The sequence below is a fragment of the Musca autumnalis genome, unplaced genomic scaffold, assembly GCF_047663935.1.
Source record: "Musca autumnalis isolate F117 unplaced genomic scaffold, ASM4766393v1 scaffold_3, whole genome shotgun sequence".
NCBI classification, from domain to species: Eukaryota; Metazoa; Arthropoda; class Insecta; order Diptera; family Muscidae; genus Musca; species Musca autumnalis.
The window spans coordinates 71281451-71307605 of NW_027411866.1; the positions used below are offsets into that span (position 1 = coordinate 71281451).

The 26155-nt window shown below is 35.4% G+C and overlaps 1 protein-coding gene across 1 annotated transcript in view; it reads left to right on the plus strand.

Annotated features, from left to right (window-relative positions):
• Positions 1–26155, plus strand: part of LOC141400121 (uncharacterized) — a 101249-nt gene that overhangs the window by 25743 nt on the left and 49351 nt on the right. The gene's annotated exons all lie outside the window — the stretch shown is intronic.

Sequence of the window (26155 nt, forward strand, 5' to 3'; positions counted from 1 at the left end):
TTGATATAGCTCCCATATAACGGAACCTCCGGATTTTCGGTATTTTGAGGGTCTTAGCTACATTGTTTGCGGAACTACCCGTAATTTGTCTTTTGTCTTTGTAGTTATAAAACTTTTCCACCAAAAATTGTAATGATTGGTAGACACTTTGATATGGCCCCATAGGCGGTACCTTTCACCAGGCTGAACACATTTTTTTGGTTAGATTTGATAATTTAGGCATTTGGGGTATCCATAGTCGAAAAATGTTTCGACCTAGAATTGTGAAAGGAAACTAATTATTCTAATTATTCTATTCTATTTTATGGTGGAGGGTATAAAAAGTTCGGCTCGGGCGAACTTAACGTTTTTTTACTTGTTTACTTGTTATACCCTTCACTATAAGATGGAGGGTATAATTAACTTTGTCATTCCGTTTGTAATACATCGAAATATTCGTCGGAGACCCTATAAAGTACAATATATTTTTGATCAGCCGAAAATTCAATGTCGATATAAACATGTCCGTCTGTCTGTTAAAATCAAGATACAGCTCACAATATTTAAGAGATAACTTTATAAATTGGTACTGAATGTTCTATTACTCCCAAGAAGTTTGGTATTGAAAATGGGCTATATCGGACCCCCAGCTATAAACCATTCGTACAGAGAATTGTCGATTTAATATAGCCCCCATGTAACGGTACCGATCGATCTTTTGTATTTCGTGGGTCCTTTTCCACTGCTGCGAATACAATAGTTTTGATTCGGAATGTTGTTAATATAGGGCAAAGTTTTGGTTGAAAAAGAACAAAAACGGAAAAATGATAGAAATGTTAAAAACTCTGCCAAAAATGTCAAAATCTGCGTACCAGTCAATCAGAAGCCAACAAACCTGATGCTCGTTTTTTTCCCCAACTCAAACATCATTCTTTTCCACTGTGCATAATGTCAAAGGTCAATTTCTATAAGGCAACCGTCGTAATTCATCAATGAGACTACGGTATGAATGAATGTTAACAATACCTTGATCTCACTAAAGGTTATATTTTTTTGCTTCTCATTTCAATCAACATTGGATCTAATTTTGATTTATAATTACTCCGGTTTCATGGGGTCTTTGTTTTTATTATTTTTTTGAAAATCATTTTGACGAGAAAAGATATAAAAGCTGAGGTGCTCATGTGTTGCCTTAATGTTTCAGATTTGTAACAGTTTAAATGCATTTGACTACTGGATATTTGAATGGTCAGCCAGCTAGATACGAGTAAAATATATCTATTCAACAATCAACGGCTGCAATCACTCGCACTGCACTCGAAAATGGAAAGTAAATCAGTTTCCATTTGAAATGTATGAATATGTTGAGATGTTGTTAACTTGTTGCTGCTGTTGTTGTTGTTCGCATTACTGACGCAAGAAGAAAAACAACAACGACTACGCGGTTATTTGTTCATTAAGACGACAGGTGAAGTGTGCATGCCTGAATGTGGGAATGTGTTGCCGTTGGGGGAGGCAGGACGTTTTTCTTGTTGTTGTATTACCCCCCGTTGTATGTTTGTAATGAATTTTATTTGAATTGTTATTGGCTTATTTTAAAGCGGAAATTAGATTTTGTTGTTTTGTTAATTACAACAAGTATTTGTTGTTGTATTTTAAATGAAGCTATAAGTTTTGAATTGGGAATAATCGGGGGATGTTGATTGGGTCGTGGAACAATAGTAGGAAATAATGTCTTTACTTAAAATTGGTGTTAGAAGAATAATAGTCTAAATTTAAAGTTTCCAAGCCATAATCTTTAACTTAGATATCCTCGAGAGAGGTTATTTTTCTTTAAAAAATATTCTTAAAAATGCATGTTTCAGGTGCTGAGACCTCTCACAAAAAATGTTCATATACATACATATGTAGTACCTATATGATATAATTGCTAAAATATTGTTTTTATTAATGGGACCCTTAAATATTATACCACTGCACTTTGTTGAATCGCGAAATATCCCCAAATTTTATCAATATTTTTATCTTATTTTATATAGGTATTCATACTTATTTATGATAAATAATTTATTATTATACACTTACTGCCAATTAATGTTCTCATTGGTAATAAAATCATGTTGTTATTGTTTCTGTTGGTTATAATTACAAATTCCACAATATTCTTGAAGGTATTAAATTATGCATTAACCAAATGATAAAGCTTTTATTTTCATTAGATTAAAAAATATTAAAACTTAAATCACTTATAGCCCAAGACACCATATCGTGCCATAACACACCGATACTACAATACACACATTGCTAAATATTTCAACAATGTTGTATGTAGGATAGAAGTATAAAAGGTAACACAAGTGAATGAATAATGGAAATCCACCAGAAAGCCAATAACCTAACAACTAATGGTTGACTGTGTGAATGACGGACGGAGTGAACTAATGAATGAATGGATTGTTATGTTTATGCCAACAACAATTCAAACATTTTTTTTGGGGAAAATTTTTGTTTTAGCACAACTCAATCACTATCAAAACCAAACATAAATGAAAAGTAGAATTTTTAGTGACATCCCAACATACCAAATAAAAATAAAAAGTAATAGGACTTGAGAATAATATTATAAAAATAGAAAATTCACAATCAATTTTTAACAATGCTTGAAAAACTATTACATGCACAAACTTTTCTTAAGTCTGCCTGAAAAGTATTTTGTTAATTGACATTTGTTGATAAATTAGTTTTTGTAGAAACTTTTTTTGTGATCTTTTAGTTCTTATGTAATTAAATGTATATCCGCGTTGTGTTAACAAATAAATATCCGTGTTGTGCTAAAATATAATTGCAATGCCAAATAATATGAAAAGTGTTGAAAGACAAAAAAGTCAATGAAGAAGTTCGGTTGAATTCTTAAAAACCAAAAAATTACGAATCAGACGAAGTTTTCAGGATTGGTGACATAAATAGCGGTTGTGATGAAAGAAGAAGTGAATGCGAACAAAGTGAAAGTGATGAAAATTTGAATAATTATATAATTGACATTCATACATATGTTCCCATACACATCCCCTAATAGACACGGGACCAACTAATTATATGGGACCAACTTGTTATCGCTGAATCCGAACGGATTGTTTTACGACACCACTTGTATAAAAGTTTTTCATGGTTGATCGGGAAATGTCCTCTACATTACGCTGAGGGATATTTTGCCACCGTTGGAGAGTATGATGTTTTTGCCCGACCTGAGAATCGAAACCGTGCATACAGAGTGCAAGGCGCACAACTATTGCACAAGAACGGCTATATAAAGTAAGTTCAATTTACAAAATTAACTGAAAAAATTATCACTAAATTTCTACTTATTATAGATTCCACAACTCCAACGACACATTCATTCAAGACGGTTCGCGAAAAATCGTATAAAGATGCGAAACAATTATAAAACCAAAAAACGTAACTGTAAATATAATTATTTTAATTATATCATAGAGTGAAAACTTAAATCACTAATCAACTTAATTTAAATTAAAAAAATAAGAATGATAACTGATACACTACACACTTTGTTAATTTATAACTAAATCTCAAAATATGAACTGAATTTATAAAATTTTAATAAAAAATTAAAAAAAAAATATATGTAAGCTTGTTTTACTATTACAAGGGTAAGCTTAAGATAATATTAATTGCATAAGCTTGTTCTACAATTACAAGGGTAAGCTTATAAACAAGGGTTCCGTTTCGATTTTTCTACAATTATGACATAAGCTTTTAACAACTGATTTCCCAAGTCTTTTATAAGCTTAAGGCTTATGTTAGTAAGCTTATTATGTATAATATAATTCTCAAGCTTTTTTGGTATATTGGGATATAATGAAAATTTTTAAAATATGTTTCTGAAGACAAAATGACTACAGACATGTAAAAAAAGCATATCGTCTGCTCCGTCGGAAAAGGTCGTAAGTCCACTTTTTTTGAAAATCGCGTTTTTGTTGCAGGATGATAGTACACGTCAAAACACGTCGTATGATACAAAGAAAATGGTAGTATGTCGCATTTTTCTATATGTTTTGCCCTTGTCGGAAAATGTCGTAAGTCCACAAAACGTACAAATTTGAGTACGAAAAGGTCGTAAGTCCACAGGAAAATGTATACTTTAAAAGAATACTACAGCTAATCTAGTTCAGATATAATGTTTAACGTCATCCATGGTTGGGGTACAATGTAAAGAACTAGCCTACACCTTTGGATGATAATCGGATGATATTTGGCGGAGCCTTTGGACCAAACTTTTGAACAAAAATGTGATAATTTTTATATTGAAAATTTACATTTGAAATCTATTTTTCCCTATAAGCGAACTGATTATGAAAGATGGACTTCTGGCCTTTTCATTGATACAAATTGGGATGCTGTATGTGTTCAAATACCTCATATATTGAAAACAATTTAAAAAACCAAGATTTTTACTTTCGTATATCTTACTTAACTTTATTAACTGGTAATTTGTGGGACATTTATTCGCATAACGAGATTAGTTTGTGTTCTGAATTGAATAAAGTAATACCTTCTAACGGACGGGCAAGTGCAATGTTTATTTAATTGTTTGAAGACATAATGGTTTTTGCTAACAAAGAGCAGTATGAATTTGGAATGGAATTAGACGATGGTGTCATGGGTCTAGCTTCCTATGGTTTCTAAAAGCTCTGATGATAAACTTCTTAAGCCCAGGAAGACATTACATGCTGAAGATTCTACATGGTTTGCAGACAAAAACAAAAAACCCCAAACGAAGAATAAATACCAAATTTCAGCCATTTCTGAGGAATATTGAGGCCACACCTTCAAAATACCGGAAATCGGGAGGTACCGTTCTATGGGGGCTATATGAAGGCGTCAATACCAAACATCCTAGAAGTAATAGAAACTTCTATACCAAATCACTAAGATCTATCTTTAAAATTGCGAGCTGTATCTTAATTTCAAAAGACGGACAGACGGTCATGGTTATACCGACTTAGAATTTTACTCTGATCAAGAATATATATAATTTATAGGGTCTCCGCTGAATATATCGATATGTTACAACTGAATGTCAAATTTAATTATACCCTCCATCTTATGGTGGAGGGTATAAAAATCTTCAGAAATGTTGGTGTCGATATATAATTTTAACATACCGCCAAATAACTGATGACTTGAGGCATGCCGACTGTGTTCACCTTCTTAAAATGTATCTTATATACCTGATGAAACTATAGCTATCGATATGTTGCCTTCTAATCTAAACACTTGCTTTCCGATAAGACCAAAGCTTCATTACGCATAACATCTGGTATTTCCATTGATTTGTAGCATATTTAAGAAAGTGGGGGTGGTCGGGTCTTATTGCTAAAATGTGTAGCCAGGATTGGGGAAACGGAATCGTTCGTAAGTTTTATAAATGTATATAGCGCATTTAAAAAATAGGGCACACGTGTAACCCGCTCCTCCGAAATGTACATCCCTGTGCATAATCTGAAAATTACATGGAATAAGTACTTAGGGCCGGAGATTCAACAACAGTTGCCTCGCAAATTAATTTTCTTACCGATATCTTCATAACTTTAGCAAAAAAGCTTTTTAAAAAAAATAGGGCCTGCCCCCGCCCCCTCCCAAATTCAAAAAAATATAGAGCCTTTTCACTCCGGTTGTTCCTTGTATATTCTCTGAAATTTTCAAAAAAATCGGTTCAGCCGTTTTTGAGTCTATGCGGAACATACAAACATACACACATTTTCTTTTATATATAAGATTTCACCCAAAAGTTTTGGTCCATTAAACCCGCTAATAATTATCTCATCACCATGTTAAATTGCAAGCTTATTCTTTGTCTTAAACTCAAATCATTTGTAAAATTTCGCTCCGATCGGAATATTACTGCGATCTACAGGGCACCTACAATGCTGGGTAAAAATTGTGTGTTTGGTCCATTTCGCACCTTTCGATCATAACCAACATCTAATGGGGTCACTTCTGGTCGGAACCCGACCTCTCCACAAAATTTCGTGACGATGGGTCCAAAATTGAGGCCTGGAGTTTTATTACAATTGTTAATGGATGGACGGACACACATAGCTAGATCGCTTTATCTCGTCAAGATATGAAAAAATGGCAGAGGGAGGGGGTCTACGACGAATATTTTGAGATGTTACACGAATATTGGACAAAACAAGCTTGTAATACCCTTTCCACATTGCTTTGTAAAGTAAAATATTTTATTTTAAAAACGTCCGTAAATTGTAGGAAAAGGTCGTAAGTCCCTACAAACATACAAAACTGTACAAGGAAAAGGTCGTAAGTCCAAAGACATCCAATTATCTCCCAAACGCGTCGGAATTTTATCAAACAAAGTACAGGTATTGAAGCGGAATAAATAAACGAAGAATACTGCCTTTACCACCATAATAAAATCTTTAATACAGAAAGCGCTGGAATGTTTTTTCTTCCTCCTGAAAAATTTATTGAGAGGGACTTACGACCTTTTCCGACGGAGCAGACGATATAGTATAGTATAGCCATTAGCTAGTAAAAATATTGAAACTAAGGAAACAAAAAAATTAAGTCAAAATATTATATGGTGTGGGCAAGACAATTTTCCCCCATTTTCGAAAATATGTAATTTTTGACAATTTCTGGAGAAAAAAAATAGCAGTTTCTCGGAAACTGTAACATATGTATATTGAGTTAATTCCCCAATTGTCCAAATATACTATTGGAACTATATCAAAATCGTTCCCGATTTTTATACATCTTTGTAGGATTCTATTTCTACCCACAGCAATGAACTGGTAAAAATGCTCATCGATTGGACAATAATTTCGTGAAAATTCATCTTTGGTCCCGTACAAATTACTATGGTATTTTTGAGGCGCAGTGAAACGTGTTAACATGTTCCGATAGTGCTCTTAATACTTTACGGTTGCGCCGCTTAAAAAATCCGACATAGATGTTTTAAAACCAATCTAATCACCATTGTGGCACCTGGTCAAATAAAAGATGTGTCCTGGCAACCCTTCATCATTTCCCTTGGCTCTGGCCATCTCCCTATCATCGTATTTGTTAACATAACTCCCGACTTCATAACCTATGACCGCCGTAGTTTTCTAAACCATGGAAAAGATGATTGGCAAGGATTCAGATAATTTACCTTTCACCGCTTCGGAAAGCTGCCCATTTTCTCAGATCCTCGGGTAGCTAAGAGCATTTTCCGGGTCATCAACATAGCTGCAGACGTTCGCTGCTGGTCGAAAACCCGAAATTAGGCCAAATTTCGCAGCATAGGCGACAGGACTGGCAAATTATCGTAATGGGCTTTGTCGTATGAAGCATAAGTGGAAAAAGTGGCTAGACCATCTGAAACAATACAATGGTAAAATCACTCTCGAATCCAGGAAAGCAGGATAAAAATTCCCGCTGTTCACCACATAGATGGATGAAATAAGCCTCTCGTTGAACATATTGGTAGATGTTGTGCTGATTCCCACCACAAATTATCGCAAAATATTGTATAGTGTTTGATAGCATGTTTAAGCATGCCGCCCGAGCTAGAGCTATTTGCGACAAGATCAGAAGTGGGAACAAACCCTAACACAATCTAGTGGATATCTTCATGATCTAGAAACAGAGAGGTCAAAAGGTATAAGCGGGAACTTCTAGATCAACAAGTCTATCAGGCAGACCTGAGGCCTAATTACAACATTCTATTCGATCGAGTATTTTCTCGTGAATGAAAAAATCGAACTATGAAAACCTATTCGCGCCACCAATCGTACATTTACTAAGGTAGATACATTAGCAATCTGTTAGGACAATGTCAAAAAGTTTTACAAAAAGAAATAATTTCGTACATTTTTCTGTCACAACTTCATTCAGAAATTATTATTCAAAGTATTGTTCAACGATTTCAAAAAATATTTAATTTTTTCATTCATAATTTTGTTTTTATACCCTACACCACTATGTGGGGAGGGTATTATAAGTTGGTTTTGGCCAAAAAGTTTGTAACGCATCGAAATAATGGTCGTAGACCCATACTTATATATACCAAATTGAATGTCTCGACGAGCTGAGTCGATCTGGCTATGTGTGTCCGTCCGTCAGTCCGTCCTTCCGTCCGTCTGTCCGTCTGTCCATCTAAACCTTGTAATCACGCTACAGGTCGCAGGTGTTGATGAGGGTCCCGGAGGGGAAGAAGCCTATTGATTTTGGTGATGGTCGGATAATATTCAGGGGTCGGAATGGGCAAAAAACTTATTTGGGGAAAAAGTCAACGTTTTATTTCAAAGAGAATATCTCCGCATCTATAATATGTATATCAAAAGCAAAACCTGATAATGAAAGTAGAAAGTATCACCTTTACAACGATGTATAGAAGGTGGTAGGTGGTCAAACAAAGATGAAATCGCAATAGTCGCTAATACAACTCATCTTTTTATTTTTGCGATTTGAGTTATAATAACGAATATCACAGCTTTGGTTGGGGATCTTCCAAAAGCAAAGCCTGACTATGAAAGCAGAATATCCCACCTTTACAATGATTCAAAGCGGGTTGACGTAGGTGGCCAAATAACGGAGATATAGCAATAGTCGGTAATACATCCCATTTTTCAATTTTTTTCAAAATCGCGCTACAGGTCACAATTTCGATCGGATCGTCACGAAATATTGGGAGTTACTGGGGATCCCACAGAGACAGAAGCGTATTGATTTTGATGATGGTCGGATAATATTCAGGGGTCGAAATGGGCAAAAACGTATTTGGAGAAAAGGTCAACGTTTTATTTCAAAGCCAATAGCTCTGTCTCTTTAAGAGGTATATCAAAAGCAAAACCTGGCAAGGAAAGTAGAAAATATCACCTTTACAACGATGTATAGTAGGCTGTTTTAGGTGGTCTAACAACAGAGATATCGCAATAGTCGGTAATGTATCCCATTTTCCAATTTTTTTGTAATCACGCTACAGGTCGCAATTTTGATCGGATGGTCACGAATTTTTTGGGAGTTGATGCGAGTCCCACAGAGGAATAAGCCTATTAAGTTTGGTGCTGGTCGGATAATATTCACGAGTCGGAATAAGCAAAAAGCTTATGTGGAGAAAAGTCAACGTTTTTTCTTATGCGAATATCTCCGCTTCGGATAGGAGTATTCCAAAAAGAAAGCCCGCCAATGGTAGAAGAAAAGATCTCCTTTATATTGATGCAAAGTATTTTGGCGTAAGTGAGAAAACAACCGAGATATCGCAAAAGTCAGTAATATATACATATATATTTTTTTTCCATTTTTTGTAATCACGCACCGGTTGGAATTTTGATCGGATAGTCACGATCGGATAGTCACGGGGGTAGATGCGGGCCCCACAGAGGAAGAAGCCTACTGATTGTAGTGATAGTCGGATTCAAAGTTTTATTCTTTGTGAATATATCGGCTTCTAATAGGGGTTTCCAACGGCAAAGCCTGTCAATAGAAGAAGAAAATATTACCTTTAAATTGGTGTAAAGTAGGTTGGCGAAGGTGGCCAAACAAGGGAGATACCACAATGCATCCAATTCTTCCATTTTTTGCAATCACGCTATAGGTCGCAATTTTGATCGGATGATCACGTAATTTTGGTTGCTTATGACGTCCCGAGAGAAAGTGACATATTATGTTTGATGGTATTCGGATTATATTCCCTAAAAGAAATGTTTACCAGTGAAAAGCTTATGCACGGGGGTAGTGGTGTAGGGTAACACATGGTCGGCCCCGTTCCGACTATAGCCTTGGCTCACTTGTTTTTAGTTGTTATTTTTTTTTAAATAAATGCATTTTTAACCATCTACCTACTTAATGTTCCTTGAAGAACGCATAGGTTTTCATAGCTTGATTTTTTCATTCACGAGAAAATACTCGATCGAATCGAATGTCGTAATTAGTCAGTATAAAACCCAATGTGTATGCTGTACTCCGAGATATCCCCAACTATCGCAGTAGATGGCCCAGCTAGTTAAGTTCCGGACGATGCAGGCCCTTCAAATAGAACTGATGTTAAAAATTTAGTTTTTTTTCGAATTGTAGCAAATTTTTCATTCACCTGGGTGAAGCTAGAGTCCAGTTGTTTTAACCTCCGACAAATCCGCAACGACACTCATGCTTTATGTCACGGCACCTATAATACAGTTCGTAACCTTTAGGTGTTGTTGTGAAACCCTTCCCAATTCATCGTATTACCTTTATGGCGAGGGTCCTTTATTGCAGAGTTCATGAACTTTAGAGGGGTTTGTTTTTTTTTTCTTTATACCCTCAGCGTTTAGGGTATTTACACTTTGATACGACCAAAAATGTGCCTCATATAAATAATGGTTTTAGACCCCAAGTATGTTTGTACGATATCCGTTTCAGACAATTTTGAGTAGATCTAGCAATGTCCGTCCGTCTGTCTGTCGGTCTGTCTGGCTGGCTGGTGCGCACGATATCTCTCGAACGGATCAATCGATTCGGTTCAAATTTTGGGTATCGAAATATTTTGTCCAGATTCGATTTAAGTTTAAGAATATGGGCCATATAGGTCCACTCCTTCAGGTACCTCCCCCACAAATGTTCAAAAATTGTCGCAAAACTTGTGCCCACGATAACTCTTGTAGGGAATAACCGATTTGGTCCATACTTTGCACATCGTGTAATTTCTACCAATTTTAGATGAGGTTCCAATATGGACTCAATCGGTCCACTCCTTCGGGTACCTCCCACAAAAAATTTCGGAAAAGTTCAGTTTAGGACCTGGTCTCAAATCGCTTTGATTTTTGTTTACGCAAGTTGTATTCGCTGTCCTCTATACGACGCTGTAAGTTTTCTTAGGAGCAAGTCCATACTTCCTAAGAAAATAGCCTGAAAGTTGCAAAAAAACCCTCTGACACCGTGTGTAGTGGTTTGATCGCAAGATAACTCTCGAACGGATCTGCCGATTCGGTCCAAAATTTGGCTTACGTAATATTTTGTCCAAACTTAGTTGAAGTTCAAAGATGGATTATATCGGTCCACTCCATCCGGTACCTCCCCCACAAAAGTTCGAAAATGTTCGGAAAATTTGTGCGTACGATAACTCTTGAAGGGAGTAAACGATTTGGTCCATACTTTGCACATTATGAAATTTCTACCAGACTTAGATGAGGTTCCAATATGGACTCAATCCTTCGAGTACCTCCCACACAAAATTTCGGAAAAGTTCAGTTTAGGACCTGCTCTCGAATCGCCTTGGTTTTTGTTGTAAAATCTTGTATTCACTGTCCTCTATACGAAGGTACAAGTTTCCTCAGGGGCAAGTCCATACTTCCTGAAAAAATAGCCTGAAAGTTGAAAAACAAACCCTATGACACCATGTTTATGGGTGGAAGCGCAAGATAATTCTCGAACGGAAATGCCGATTCCGGCCAAAATTTGGCCTTCGTAATATTGTTTCCAAACTTAGTTTAAGTTCGTAGATAAGCCATATCGGTCCACTCCTTCAGGTACCTACCCCACAAAAGTTCAAAAATATTCGGAAAAATTGTGCGCACGATAACTCTTGATGGGAGTGACCGATTTGGTCCATTCTTTACACATTCTCATAATATCTACCAGATAAAGATCAGGTTCGAATATGGACTATATTTGTCCACTCCATCCCGTACATCCCACATAAAATTTTGGATAAGTTCACTTTAAGACCCGCTATTGAATCACTTTTTGTTGAAGCAACTTACATTTGCTGCCTCAATTACGATGGTAAAAGTTGTTTCAGGGGCAAGTCCATACTTATTGAGAAAACAGCCCGAAGGGTTAAAAACCCCCTATGGCACACCCATGGTCTATGTCGGTCCATTCCTTTAAGTACCTTTTCCGCAACATTTTTGAACTTTAATGCTAATCAACATTTTTGTCTGTTCATACGACCAAAATTTTGAAACCCTCTGAATACATAAGTTTTTTGTGAAAAAAGTGTTTCAATTTGCACAGGCTGAGGGTATATCTCTGTCGGCAAAGCCGACTGATACTTTTTTACTTGTTTTCTTTGATTTTTTTTCATGGTACGATGTTTTTTCGTTCTTATGAGTGTACACGCGGTATAGCGGGTGTTAAAGGCAGCTCCCCAGATGACCCCACGGGGAGGTAAGTGTCCACGTGAGCTGAAAGAGGGACTCACACAAGTCCTGGTCTTTGTTAAAGCCGCTCAGGGCCGTTGCTTGGTGTCTTTCATCCCCTGTGTTACACTCTTATTATTACACCTAACCTCAGTTTTACTGCAAAATATTGGATATACGCTGTGGAGTAATTGTTTCACATCCCACATACACTTAATCTACAACATATGTATGTATACATAACCTTAAATTCTTCTATTAGAAAATCTGTTAGACTCATATTAAAATCCTTGAGGCCTTCCATGAGATTTACTATTGATCTTTAATACGTATACCGACACGTTGGCACTCATCGGGTACCTGCCCCACAAAATTACAATTGTTTTCGCACGATAACTTTCGAAGGGACTTACCGATTTAGTCCATACTTTGCACATCGTAATATTTCTACCAGACATAGATAAACTTTGAATATGGACTATATCCGTTCACTCTTTCGGGTATCAACCACACACAATTTCGGAAATGTGAAGTTCAAGACCTCCTCTCGAATCCTCCCATTACGACGGTGTAAGTTTTTTCAGGGGCAAGTCTATACTTCCTTTGGACGAAATCATTTTCAGACAATTTGGAATTGATTTAGCCATGTCCGTCCATCTGTCTGGCTGGCTGGAGCGCACGATAACTGTCGAATGGATCAACCGATTTGGTCCAAAATTTGACTTTCGTAATATGTCGTCCAAACTTAGTTTAAGTTCGAAGATGGGCTATATCAGTCCCTCCTTCAGGTACCTCCCCCACAAAATTTTCAAAAATGTTCGGAAAATGTTTACGCGCATTTGTACACAATTGTACACATCGTTATATATCTACCAGATATAGATCAGGCTTGAATATGGACTATATTTGTCCCCTCCTTGGCTACCTCCCACACAAAATTTCGGAAAAGGTTTATGACCAGCTCTCTAATCACGTTGATTTATGTTGAAGCAACTTGCATTCGCTGCCTCAATTACGACGGTAAATGTTTTTCAGGGGCAAGTCCATACTCCTTGAGAAAACAGCTCGAAAGGTGTAAAAACCACTATAGCAACATATGTAGTGTCTGGAGAACACGAAAAACTCGAAGGCTGAGGGCAGAACGCTAAGACGTCGGCAACATTGTCTGTTGATTGGCAAGGGCCTAGGTTCAAACCTCAGACGGGCTCATGCTAAAATTTTTATTTTATTGTTGTCTTGTGTGATCTAAGGAATCGGCTATTCTTTTGAATTATCTCTAAAATTTATGGCATAAGCGATATATGCACGTATCTCAGAGCCCTTTAAAGTAGTTTTATTATTAGTTGACCTTTTTCTATATAAACACTTTTAATCTCATTGATAACTACATACATATGTATGTATGTTCGACTCGACAATTAAGGCCTCATTAACTAAAACTGTGAGAAATACAAGTAAATTTAGCAAAACTTTTTAATTGTCCGGCAGGAAAGCATGTCGACAACATTTTTATTAAAAAATCTGTTCATATTTTTGTTTAAAAAAAATTGCTACTGTTGCTGCATTTGTTCTAGTTTGTTGCCATGTTTCTTTTTTAATATTTATTTCATGCATAATCTCTTTCGTTGAAAACAGGCAGGAAATTGTTTATAAACGATATTTAAACTAAATATTTATAGAAGAGTACAACAAAAAGATCAAATTAAAACTTGAAATTGTGCATGTCATAAAACGACGGCAAATTACTACATTTCGAATGAAATGAAACAAACAAAAAAATAAAACTAAATCACAAAAAATGCTTTACATTCAACCATAAAAAAACAGTTCAACCTACACATCAAATTCTATGGCAAATAAAACAAAATATACATATATAAAAAAAATACAAATTACTAATAGCAAATAGAGAACAACAAATCGCCATGAAACATGGGCTATTAAAAAACCATAATAATAACAAAATGAAACAAACCTACATACACATACAAATAGTTAAATGTATTTGAACACTTGTGTTTCATTAAATCCATGCTAAATGAAATTGAATGAGAACAAAAAAGCAAACGAATAAAAAGGGTATGGTCGACAAAGTCGATTGTGAAATGCCCTTCTTCCTTTTTTGATATAGTTCCAATATGCATATTTGGCAGATTTTGGGCCCTATATACGAGTAGCTATATCAAAATCCGATCCGATTTTCAAATTTTTTGTGGAAATATTTTTTAGCCACAATTATGAACTGGTAAAGTTTTATCATCAATTGGACCATAATTGTGGCATTTAGAGAATTTTCGTGAAAATGCACCTTTGCCCCATACAAATTACTATGGAAACAAAGATCGCTAGGTTGACAGGTTAAACCTAACCGATTGCCATATAATTTCATATGTGCGTAGAAGTTGCAAAAATTAATTTTTTTGGTCACTCTAATGTGCATAGAATCACTTTCTGAGCCGATTTATGCATGTTCGTCTGTCCGTTTGCCCATGTATTTTTGTTCGCAAAGTACAGGTCGCATTTATAATCTTATTCGGAGACACTGTAAAGTATATATATTCTTGATCAGGGTAAAATTCTTAGTCGATATAACCCTGTCCATCCGTCTGTTGAAATCAAGATACAGCTCGCAATTTTGAAGATAGAGCTTTGTAATTGGGTACAGAAGTTTCTACTGCTGGGATGTTTGGTACTACAAATGGGCTATATCGGTCCACGTTTTGATATAGCTCCCATAGAACGGTACCACCCGATTTTCGGTATTTTAAAGGTATTAGAGCCATTACCACACCGAAGTGGCTGAAAGTTGGTACATAGTCTTCGTTAGGGATATGCAACTTTTCCTCAAAAATTTCTTGGTACAGGTATTTTGAAGGCCTTGGGCTCAATATTACACCGAAGTGTCTGGAATTTGTTAATTAGTCTTCGTTGTGGGTATAAAAGTAACCCATCGAAAGGGCTGAAATTGTGTATTTTGTTTTTGTTGAGCGTATTCAACTTTCTCCTCTAAATTTGTCGGCAGAAATATGGTATTTAGTGTTTGTTGGGGGTATACAACTTTCCCCCAGACATTTGACTATACGGGTCCCTGCCTTCATGTAGTCCCCATTGAACGGTACCTCACGATTCTCGATATAGGTACACGTTTCTATATAGCTCCCATAGAACGGTACCTCCCGATATTCGTAATTCTGAAGGTTGTGACGCAATATCCTACCGAAAGACTCTAATTTGTTATTTAGTCTTCCATGGGATTATAAAATATACCAGTGGAGAATTATCAGTATAGGCCCACGTCTTCCTATATCTCCTATAAAAGCGTACCTCTTGATTTTGAAGGTTTTAGGCACATTATCTTACCGAAATATCGGAAATTCGGTATTTAGTCTACTTTCGTTCGATCTGTATAGATTGACGTTGTGATATAGGGCCCATAGAACGGAACCTCTCGAATTTCGGTATTTTGAAGGTTAGCCACATTGTATTACCGAAATTGCTGAAATTTAAATGAAAGGAAACTGGTGGAGGGTGTTACAAGTTCGCCCGGCCAAAATTTTCTTCCGTAAAGACCTTCTCCTCGAAAATACGAATAACTGACAAAAAAATTTACAAAAATCGGCCTAGCCGTTCTCATTTTATGAATTACTATACATTTTTTACACCATTTTTATATATATAGATTCCATTCAGGAAGATTTTTTGGAGTAAATTATATGTTTGAGAGCCTTCATGATACTTAATTTTCTGCATACCATTTTCTTTCCTTGAGAAGAGTTTGCTCGTAATAGAAAAACGGACAAATGGAGAAATTCCGCACGGATTTGTTGTTCGTGATTGGTCTGAATATGTGTGAATTATTATTATTTTTTGTTAAAGACCCATCTCATTTCTCTGAGGAGTCGCACAACTCTCTAATCTACTTATTCAATATTTGATAATTGATAGTTATACCGTTTTTCTAGATTTGGAGCTGTTTCAGAAAGCAAATGTGTTTCAATGTGTTGTAATGTTACCCCCAGTTTTTGTAACTGATTTTTATTCATTCGTCTATATTCTTAATAATTTAGGCATCCATAACTCTGCGCCCAGATGACATACAGACCTAATTTTTCGTAGACGCGTTCCATATTTAGTAAAGAATTCCTCATTTAAAAATCAGCGCTCTACATTTGCGCATAGGCGAGTAAATCGATCTACAAAATTTGACAATTCGTGTGAGAAGAAAAACATTTTTTACAAAAACAGGGGGTTATAATCAAAATTAATTTGCTAGCATTGCCCAGTAGGGTATAACAGAATAAAGAACACAACAAACGATTCAAAATGAAAACAAAAAAAAAATTAAAAACATAACACACAATTATGGGCAATTGCTTTAGAATGCCGTGCACTTAAGCTTAAAATTACAACTAAGTGCTGCAACTAGTCAAGCATTGCTTCAACTGATGTTGCTGCTGCTCCAACGACCGCTTCAACAACTGCGTAACTAGCTACAAATGTGAAAAATAAAATCAAAACGTTTCGATTAAACTTTTAATAACACGTTAAAATACTGGCATATTTGTATTTAGATGTTGCAACAAGAACAAAAACAACAACATTTCAATTTTCTACTTTTGTGTCTGAACAGAAAATTCCAACAACAAGTTGTTTTTAAATGTGCAAAATTGTTGCATTTTTGCCGCTTTGTTGCACATTATGATTGTTGTTGTTTACTTGGCCATTACCAGCTTAGCTGGCTTAAATTTTTTTCTATTCATTAATAATAACATCTTTCCATTTACAAGTTTTAAACTCATTTGTCCGATACGCATTACATTTAATTGTATAGCTAATATTTTCATCATTGCTTCGTTTGGAATTGGACTGACAGGCAAAAAATTTTGAGGGGCGGGTGGAAACTTACTGTGAGATTAATAATAGGTTATGTTTTTAGTAATTTGTTGTAAAACAAGAGGTATAAAGGTGATCTGTTTTAATATGACAACTTCACTGTTCCTATTTTATGTCAAACAAGTAAGAAAGTATCAGTCAGCTGTGCTGACGGAAATGTATACTCAGCATATGACCAAAAAAATAACCAAACACAATAATTATGCAGTATAAAAAATATATTAATTTTGTATCACGAGTTTGCTTCAAAATACGTGAAATCTGTAGATATGGTAATGTGGGGCTATACCAAATCATTGACATTTACCAACAATTTCTGATTCAGAGAGAATATAACCTCAGCCTATGTCTGGGGTCTTTTCAGAATTTTGTGGTCCTTTTGGACATTTGAATTTGCCGACAAAAATGTTGATTAGGATTAATGTTAAAAAGTGTTGAGGAAGAGGTACTTGAAGGAATATTCCGACATGGTCCATTTTGGAAGTGGATCTTATTTAGGAAGTCATATCTTTTCGATAGATATCACGTCCACTAGTCATTTCAGTGGGTCATCGTATAAATTTTGGACAACAATGCCAGGAAGCATGGACTTGTCCACGGAAAACATAATATCGTTCTCAACAATTCAAGTTCAACAAAAATCAAAGTGATTCGAGAGCAGGTATTAAAGTCAACTTATCCGAAATTTTCTGTGGGAAAAGTCCATATTCAAGCCTGATATATATATCTGGTAAATATATTAGGAAATGTAAAGTATGGACCCAATCGGTCACACCATTCAAGAATTATCGTGGCCACAACTTTTCCGATAAACTAAGCGTGCACAAAATATTACGAAGGCCACATTTTGGACCGAATCGGCAGACCCGTTCGAGAGTTATCTTGCCCTCCAACCACTACACACGGTGTCATAGGGGTTTTTTTGTACCTTTTAGGCTATTTTCTCAGGAAGTATAGTCGTATGGGGGGCAGTGAATACAAGTTGCTACAACAAGAATCAAAGCGATTCTAGAGCAGGTCCTAAACTGAACTTTTCCGAAAATTTGTATGGGAGGTACCCGAAGGATTGGACCGATCAAGTCCATATTGGAACCTCATCTAAGTCTGGTAGAAATTTCACAATGAGCAAAGTATGGACTAAATCGTTTAATTCCTTCAAGAGTTATCGTGCGCACAAATTTTCTGAATCATCTTTGAACTTAAACTAAGTTTGGACAAAATATTACGAAAGCCAAATTTTGGACCGAATCGGTAGATCCATTATCGTGAGCTCCAGCCAGCCAGATAGACGGACGGACATGGCTAAATCAACTCCAAATTGTCTGCAACATATTTCGTCCAAACATACTTGGGGTCTAAAACCATTATTTCGATGAGGCACATTTTGCCCGTATGAAAGTGTATATACCCTCGTTAGCATAAATGCTGAGAATATAAAAACTGCACTAAATCAGCTATGTAGACATTTAACCGATCACATATGTCAGCCGTCGAAAGGACCCGATACAAAGATCGTACAATCATCCGCGTACATTACGATCTTGGACTTCTTATTTCTGAATTCTGAATGGTTGACGATATCGAAGGCCTTCTATAGGTCAAGCGAGACCATAACTGTGCCACAGTCCGTTCTGCTTCAGTACTAAACTAAAATGTGTGCATATGGGGTGTAATGCTGTTTTAGTGCTTTACGTTGGCACTTGTTACATACTGAACCCCGGGTTTGTCCACTTGTTTAAGCATTACCATTTAGGTTCCGAGTAAGCCTCAATCTTTAGATGATTTCGCGTTTCGTATGACGTTTGCATCATCGTCCATGGTAAATTGTGGTGGTACCTCCTCGGCTTAGAGGGTTTTTATACGGCGTAGCATACTCCTGTTTGCCCTAACACTCTCGTTGTGCTTTTTAAAATGTCAGTTAAAATAGCAGGCGCACCTGTTCACTGTCACGTCGTTGAAAGTAACATCCATTTTTCTTTACCGGATTTCAGAGATATTTAACCGTTGCCCACAATATACTTGATCCGATACCAATGTTGCATTGTTTCAGGGGGTTTAGCCACTTTCTCCGCTTATGTTCGCCTACTACCCTGGGGATTTCAAATTAAGTTGCCTTAGTCTTGGGTCTTCAGGGTTCGTACGACGAAGTTCATCTCGCTCATTTGCTAGTTCCGTCGTGCCTTCTGGGAAAATTTCCATGTTTACGGAGACGATGGTCGGAAGATGATCTGAGGCAAGGAAAATGACGTGTTGCCAGTACCGAGTGTCACATTTGTAATGTCTGGCGATTTGTGGCAACCTCATCTTATTCTCGTAGGTGTGTCTGTGTTCACCGTGCAAAATGTGGAGCTATCAATTTGCTCGACCGGTGGAAGGAAGATGAATTTCGGAAAATGTGGTAACATTGCAGATTTTGTTGTAATGACGTATCCTAAAACCAAGCGTTTCCGGGCTTTTGGTTTCATTATTTACTCCCATTCGAATATGATTGAAAATACAGTTTTTCGTTTGTAACGACAAATTAAATTTACAATTTGTTTTGAAAATTCCAAATTCCAAAAACCAAACCGTGTTAAAATGAATCGGTATCGGTTTTTTGATATCTGTATTTTATCTGACATTTTTACAAATTTAGATTTGTTACTATCTTGATGATGATGTATGTACCAAATATACATTTTAATCGAAAATAGTTTAAGAAATGTTGATAAATTCCTTAAATTTGAAATAAAAGCATTTAAAACATTTACAGGTGCTATTGACCTTTCCCATAAAATTTCAACAGCAAAAAAAAAAAAAAATGATGAACTTTTAAAAATTATTTTTGTTTTCGATTCTACATGCATATTTTAAAAATCCACAACATGTAGCAACAATTTTATCTTGTTCATTTTAATGATATAAGTATATTAACAAACTCATCATCAAAATAACATAAATAATTAAAATGATAGCCAAAATGACGTTTTAACTTTGCATGTTGTTTAACATTGATGAGTTGTTAAGTGGTTGGTTGGTCATCATCAACAGGTTCATCATTTCGATCATCTTTGTGATCATCATTTTAATGTTTATTTCATATATGTATGTATTTATAACAAGTTGGTAACCCTAAAATATTTTTCGGTTGACGCGATGAAGCCTTTAAAGTTTATCTATCAGGTATTCAGGTATTTATTAAAAAATGTTAAGCATAGCAGTTTTTTCCATGTCACAAAATTGTGTGTGTTTTCATATTATTGGACATTATAACATATTGCCGATGGATGATTTCGAATGAAGCAGAAAGTGAAGTGTGATAGTGCAAAAAGAAGGACAGACAATCACACGCTTCATTCATTTTGATGTAGTACCTTTTAAGTGCGTGAAAGCCAACACCGACAAAAATTAATATAATGGTATCACAGGATTTATAATAATCAAATGTGGTGGACTTTTTACAAAATTTACACAACAAACATCCCCGAAGGTGTCATGGGGACTTCTCTAATAAGAATGAGTACACCCCTATTGATATTAGCTCAATGATAAATTATTATTCTGAATGAATGAGACCAGAAAATTTTACATTTTCATCAATGATTTTTTTAATTGGAATTGGATTTTTACGCATTTCTATTGGTTACGTTATACCGCTACCATATTTTTTTCAGTGTAATAATTTAGAAATTTTTCTTCACATTACTTGTCCATTTTTAGCAATTTTAATATCAATTTCAAATATTTTGACCGACTTCATAAACATCAATCATTTAATTAATTTTCTCGTTTAGAGTTAAGCTTTAAGTTTTGACAACTGTTCATGTTTTCTGAGGTGATATGCGATATATTAAATTTCAAACCGGTATGAAATGGAATTGATCTTATAGGGATCAAAATCGCACGCGTCTCATGTGACACGAGTTTTATGTGTTGGGTCAAATATTTGTTGTTAATATTAGAAGACGAGAAAAAAATTAAATTGTCCTTCAAAAATTACTGCACAGTGATCCCATTGCACTATGCCTAATTTGGCCTTGTTTTTAAGGCAAAAATTAACAAGTAAAAAAACGTTAAGTTCGGCGGGCCAAACTTTTTATACGCTCCACCATAAAATAGTCTTAATTAAAATGGAATAATTAGTTTCCTTTCACAATTTTAGGTGGAAACATTTTTCGATCATAGATACTCCAATTGCCTAAAGTATCTAATTTAATCTAAAAACCTAAATTATCTTTAATCTGGGTGCCACCGTGGTGCACACCCGCCTTGCACGCAGAAGGTCGTGGGTTCGATTCCCCGGCCAGGCAACATCAAAATTTTCAACGGTGGCAAAATACCCCTCAGTAATGTTGGCGACATTTCAAGAGTATTTCAGCCATGTAAAACTTCTCTATAAAGTGGTGTCGTAGACACGCCGTTCGGACTCGGCGATAAACAGTAGGTCCCATATCATTGAGCTAATATGAATCGGGGTGCACTCATTGATATGAGAAAGGTCTCCCCTGTCCCGTCCGGGATGTTTGTGGAACAATTATATATATTATATCTAATTTAATCTAAAAATGTGTTCAGCCAGGTGAAAGGTATAGCCTATGGGGCTATATCAAAGTGTCTATCTATCTCAGGGACGAGCTTCTTTGCTTAGATCGTATAGTGAGGGCGCCCGCTGAGTTGTTTATTGCATTTGCTTCTCTCTCTCACGTACAGTGTAAATGAATGAAACCAAATAAAAACATAATGTGGTTGTTGCTTTTTTCACTCATACGTTCATACATTTCTTCGCTTTGGTTGTATTTCTGTCGTCGCTGATCTATCTTTACAATTTACAATTTATGGTGGAAAATTATGGTGGAAAATTATGGTGGAAAAGTTTTATAATTGCAGCGAACCTCAAAATTCAAATTACAGGTAGTTCCATCAAACAATGTAGCTAAGACCCTCAAAATACTGAAACTCGAGAGGTACCGTTATATGGGACTAAAGTAGTTTTGACTTAGATGCCAAAACAAGTTTTGCACGCATTTTGTGGCAGCAAAGCGAATTTCGCACTTATCTTTAATATTTTTAGCTGCCAAAAAGTGGCAGTTATCCTATTTGCTCACCTGCCAAAGAATTGGCTCTTCATGCAATATTCAGCTTCTGATTTCTTGATATCCGAAAACTAATTGGAGAGGAATAGTGAAAAAAATAAAAACATATGAGCTGTGTTCCTTTACTTACCTGAGGTTACCATTTGTTACCATTTTTAACCTGAAAAGCGTTCCTTAACCCCGAAAGTGGCAAAACTGGAAACAATTTTTAAGAGAGTGAGAGTGGAGAGAGAACGAAAATGGGTTTCTCTTCTACCACAGACTACCAGCAAAATTTCTGCAGGTAAAAAATGGCAGCACTGATTTTTCGACTTTTGTTTGACGATTATTTCACAATGAAAAACAAAAAGGACGAATACCAGAAGAAAAAGTCGAACGCTGGCAAAACTAAATTAAAAACTGTAAAATAAAAGACGAAAATTGATTTTTTTATGTTTCTTTTTGACATTGCTGCCAGATGTACCATTTTTCCGTTCCTTTACTTTTCTGGTAAAAATGTTGATGAGAAGCAATTTTGACACTTTTCTCTTTTACCACCCTTACCATTAAAAAAGTAAAGGAACAAAGCTATGATCAAAAAGCTTATTTTGCATAAACTAAAATAACCAAAATGGAATTAAATAACAATTATTATCGTAATATTTAATTCCAAATCTGTCATTAAATTTCTGTTGCAAAGAAAGTGATGTTAACTTTTTCTTTGTATTATTGCAACAACCTGCAGGTGACACAATAAATATGCCTTGAAGCTGCAGATGCGATATGAGAGAAGTCTCCCTTGTCCTTCTGGGATGTTTGTGGAATAATTAATAATTATTATTAATTATAAGTTCGTAGAACGAGTTCCCACGACTAAAAAAGCCTAACTAATTTTTTTCCATAATATCAAAGTTTGTCTACAGTAAAACAGTTTTCTTCTGTACAAAATAGCAAGTTAGCAACTGTCGCCTGACGTGATTTTAGTTTTGGCTGGTAAATACAAATTTCTCAGTGAAAATGCGTTAATTTTTCCAAATTTTATTGGTAGTTAAATAAAATTCGCACTTAGATGATTAGCAGGTAAATGTGTAATTTGCATTGAAAATTTGACAAAAGTGCAAATATTTTAGTTTTTTGGCAGGAAAATCGAATTCGCACTAAAACGATTGGCAGCAAAATCAAAACTACGTATACCAAAACGTGAAGCTATGTGGACAATGTTTAGAGGAGATATTTTGTGACCACTGGGAACCTCAACTATCTAATACAGGTAGTTCGGTTAAAAATTGTAGTTAAATCCTCAAAATGCCGAAAATCGGGAAGTACCGTTATATGGGGGCTACATCAAAACATGGACTTATGTTGACGGTTTTTGGTGTAGATATTTTGTGAACCAAAAATATTAAATTAGAGGTAGTTTGGTAAAAAAATTTGGCTAAAATTCTCAAAATACTGAAAAGCGGGAGGTACCGTTGTATGGGGGCTATTCCAAAACCTTAATCTGTCTTTAACATTTTTAGTGAAGTAGTTTTTTGACCATTGGGAACCCCAAACGTCTAATAACAGGTAGTTCGGTCAAAAAATATAGCAAAAATTCCCAAAATACTGAAAATCGGGAGGTACAGTTATATGGGAGCTATACCTAAACGTGGGTCGATATAGCCCATCTTCGAACTTAACATGCCTATGGAGAAAAATACATCGCTCCAGCTCAATTATTTTGATTACAACAGACGGATATGGCTATATCGACTCAGAATTTTATCCTGATTAAGAATATATATACTTTACTCGGAAATGTATATTTCAATGCGTTACACTAAAAGAAAAGGCTTTATAATCGTACGTTCCATCAATGAAATTTGTCATTGATATTGAACTAACGTAGAGCTTCATGGAATAAACGTTCATTGAGTTTCATTGAAGTATAATTAAGGAATTTGTTCATTAACGCAATGAAACTTCTTCATTGATGCAATGAAACTTTTTCTTTAATGCAGTGAAACCTCTTCATTGATGCAATGAAATTTCTTCATTTATGCAATGAAATACTGTCATTAAGGTAATGAAGCCTTAGGTTGGATCAAAATCAATTATACATTTCATTGATATAACGTACGATTTCATTTATGTTTTGAAGTCATTTCATACTCACGTAATGCATAATAATTAAGTCAATGCTAAATATGTTTAATTCAGTTTATTGCAATTAGTTTTGACCATGTCAACCATGACCATGTACAACACTAGAGTTGGGTAATCTAGTTCCTAGTTCCTTGTACCAGTTCCAAAACGTATGAGGTAACATTGAAATATAACGTGTAATGTTAAGTATACGCAGTTTGTTCAAAGAAAAAATGTGGGCCATTGGAACTGCGAAGTGAACTAGATAGTTCCATATAGTTCCTTTTGCACATTGACTACATACATTAATGATACCATTGGGCGTTGTCATCTGTAAGTAAAATTGAAAGAATAAACAAATTAAATTAACTGGTTTTCTAAAAATTAACTTACCTTCATATTTTGCCGCTGAGTCATCCCCTGTGTACGTCCATGATGTTGGGATACAACATACAAAATTAACTTAAAACCACTGTACACATAAAAACTACATGAAATAGTTTTAGTTTAATATTTGTATTAAACACTTTATACCTACTTTCAACGAAGTTGGGCATTGTTTCCAGTAAAAAATGTCAGTAATTTATTTGTCCTTTTTCGCTGGACACAAACTCTGGCATTTTCTCCGTCATTCCACTCTTCTTTAGATTTTATATATTTATTCATCCATCTTGGTGGTGTTATAATGTCAACTAAAACAATGTTGTTGAGAATTTGCTGATCAACTTAAGACAGCGCTTATTGTTGTGACAGAGTGAAGGGTTGTTTTACCTAATCGTGTTTTCTGCTTTTTAAACGCACACACGCATATTCACGCCACACAGCTGGAATTTCCTTCACAACAAAAATGAAATAAATCAGTTGCGGGGTGTCATTGTGTGAGTGCATGCTTTTTCAATTAGTTGAATTGTGTGTGTGGAGCGAGAACCGTTTATTGAGAGCACATGTGCGCTCTCTTGCCTAACGCTGAAATAAATAACAAAGAACAACTGAGAATAACATACATAGAGAATAAGTATTTATACACGAGTAGAAAAAATGAGACAAACATATCGCTCATTTACTCAAAGAGTGACACATCTCAAAAAATCAAGTTTCGAGAAAAACGGTTTTAAGTTGGCTATTGAAATTCGACTTCCCAACTTAAAATGATTATTACACAAAAATTAAAATAACTACTTGGACCATATTTTGCAAACAGCTAGCCAAATATCAGTCCAAAATTTCTGTGCAAGACCAAGCATGATTTGAAGAGTTTTAGTGTTTCATAAACTTAAAAAACTTTTGTGTTGATTTATGCGAAACTCGTAGTAAATGAGCTGTAACTCGTCGAGTTTAGAGATATCAGCATGAAAATTTGACACAAAATTGCTAACTCAGAAAACGCATTTTTTTAGTTATGCCACTCTTTGAGTAAATGAGCGATATGTATTTTAATTAGAATGAATACCCAGCAAAATAAATTGGAAGCAGTGCAATGTAGACTACTTCTATCACGGCATGTTTTGATGCAGTTCAAACGGAGTCATAAAAAAGGCACTCAATTCCTCAGATTTTAACCGCTTTTGGATGCAATCCAAAGAATCACATCCATTTGCAGTTAAAATGCAGTGTAAAGGGTCAGTTAAAATGCAGTGCCAAAGGGTTAGTTAAAATGCAGTGCTTTGGAGTGCATCTTTCAGTAGTCACGCTCTTGTAAAAATCATGAGTGAAAATGCATAATTGGATGCACTTCCACATTACTTGTACATATAATTTAACTGCATCTTTGGAGGCAAACATTTTGCTGGGTATGTATATCAAAGGCAATCACTTACAGTAAAGAATTTTTGTACAGTTATGCTCTTAGTGACGCTTTTGCTAGGTTTTGCAAATATTCATGTATACATATGTATGTATCAATGTATGTATTTATGTATGTATTTATGTATGTGTGTATGTTATTCCATACACATATGTGGCAAATTT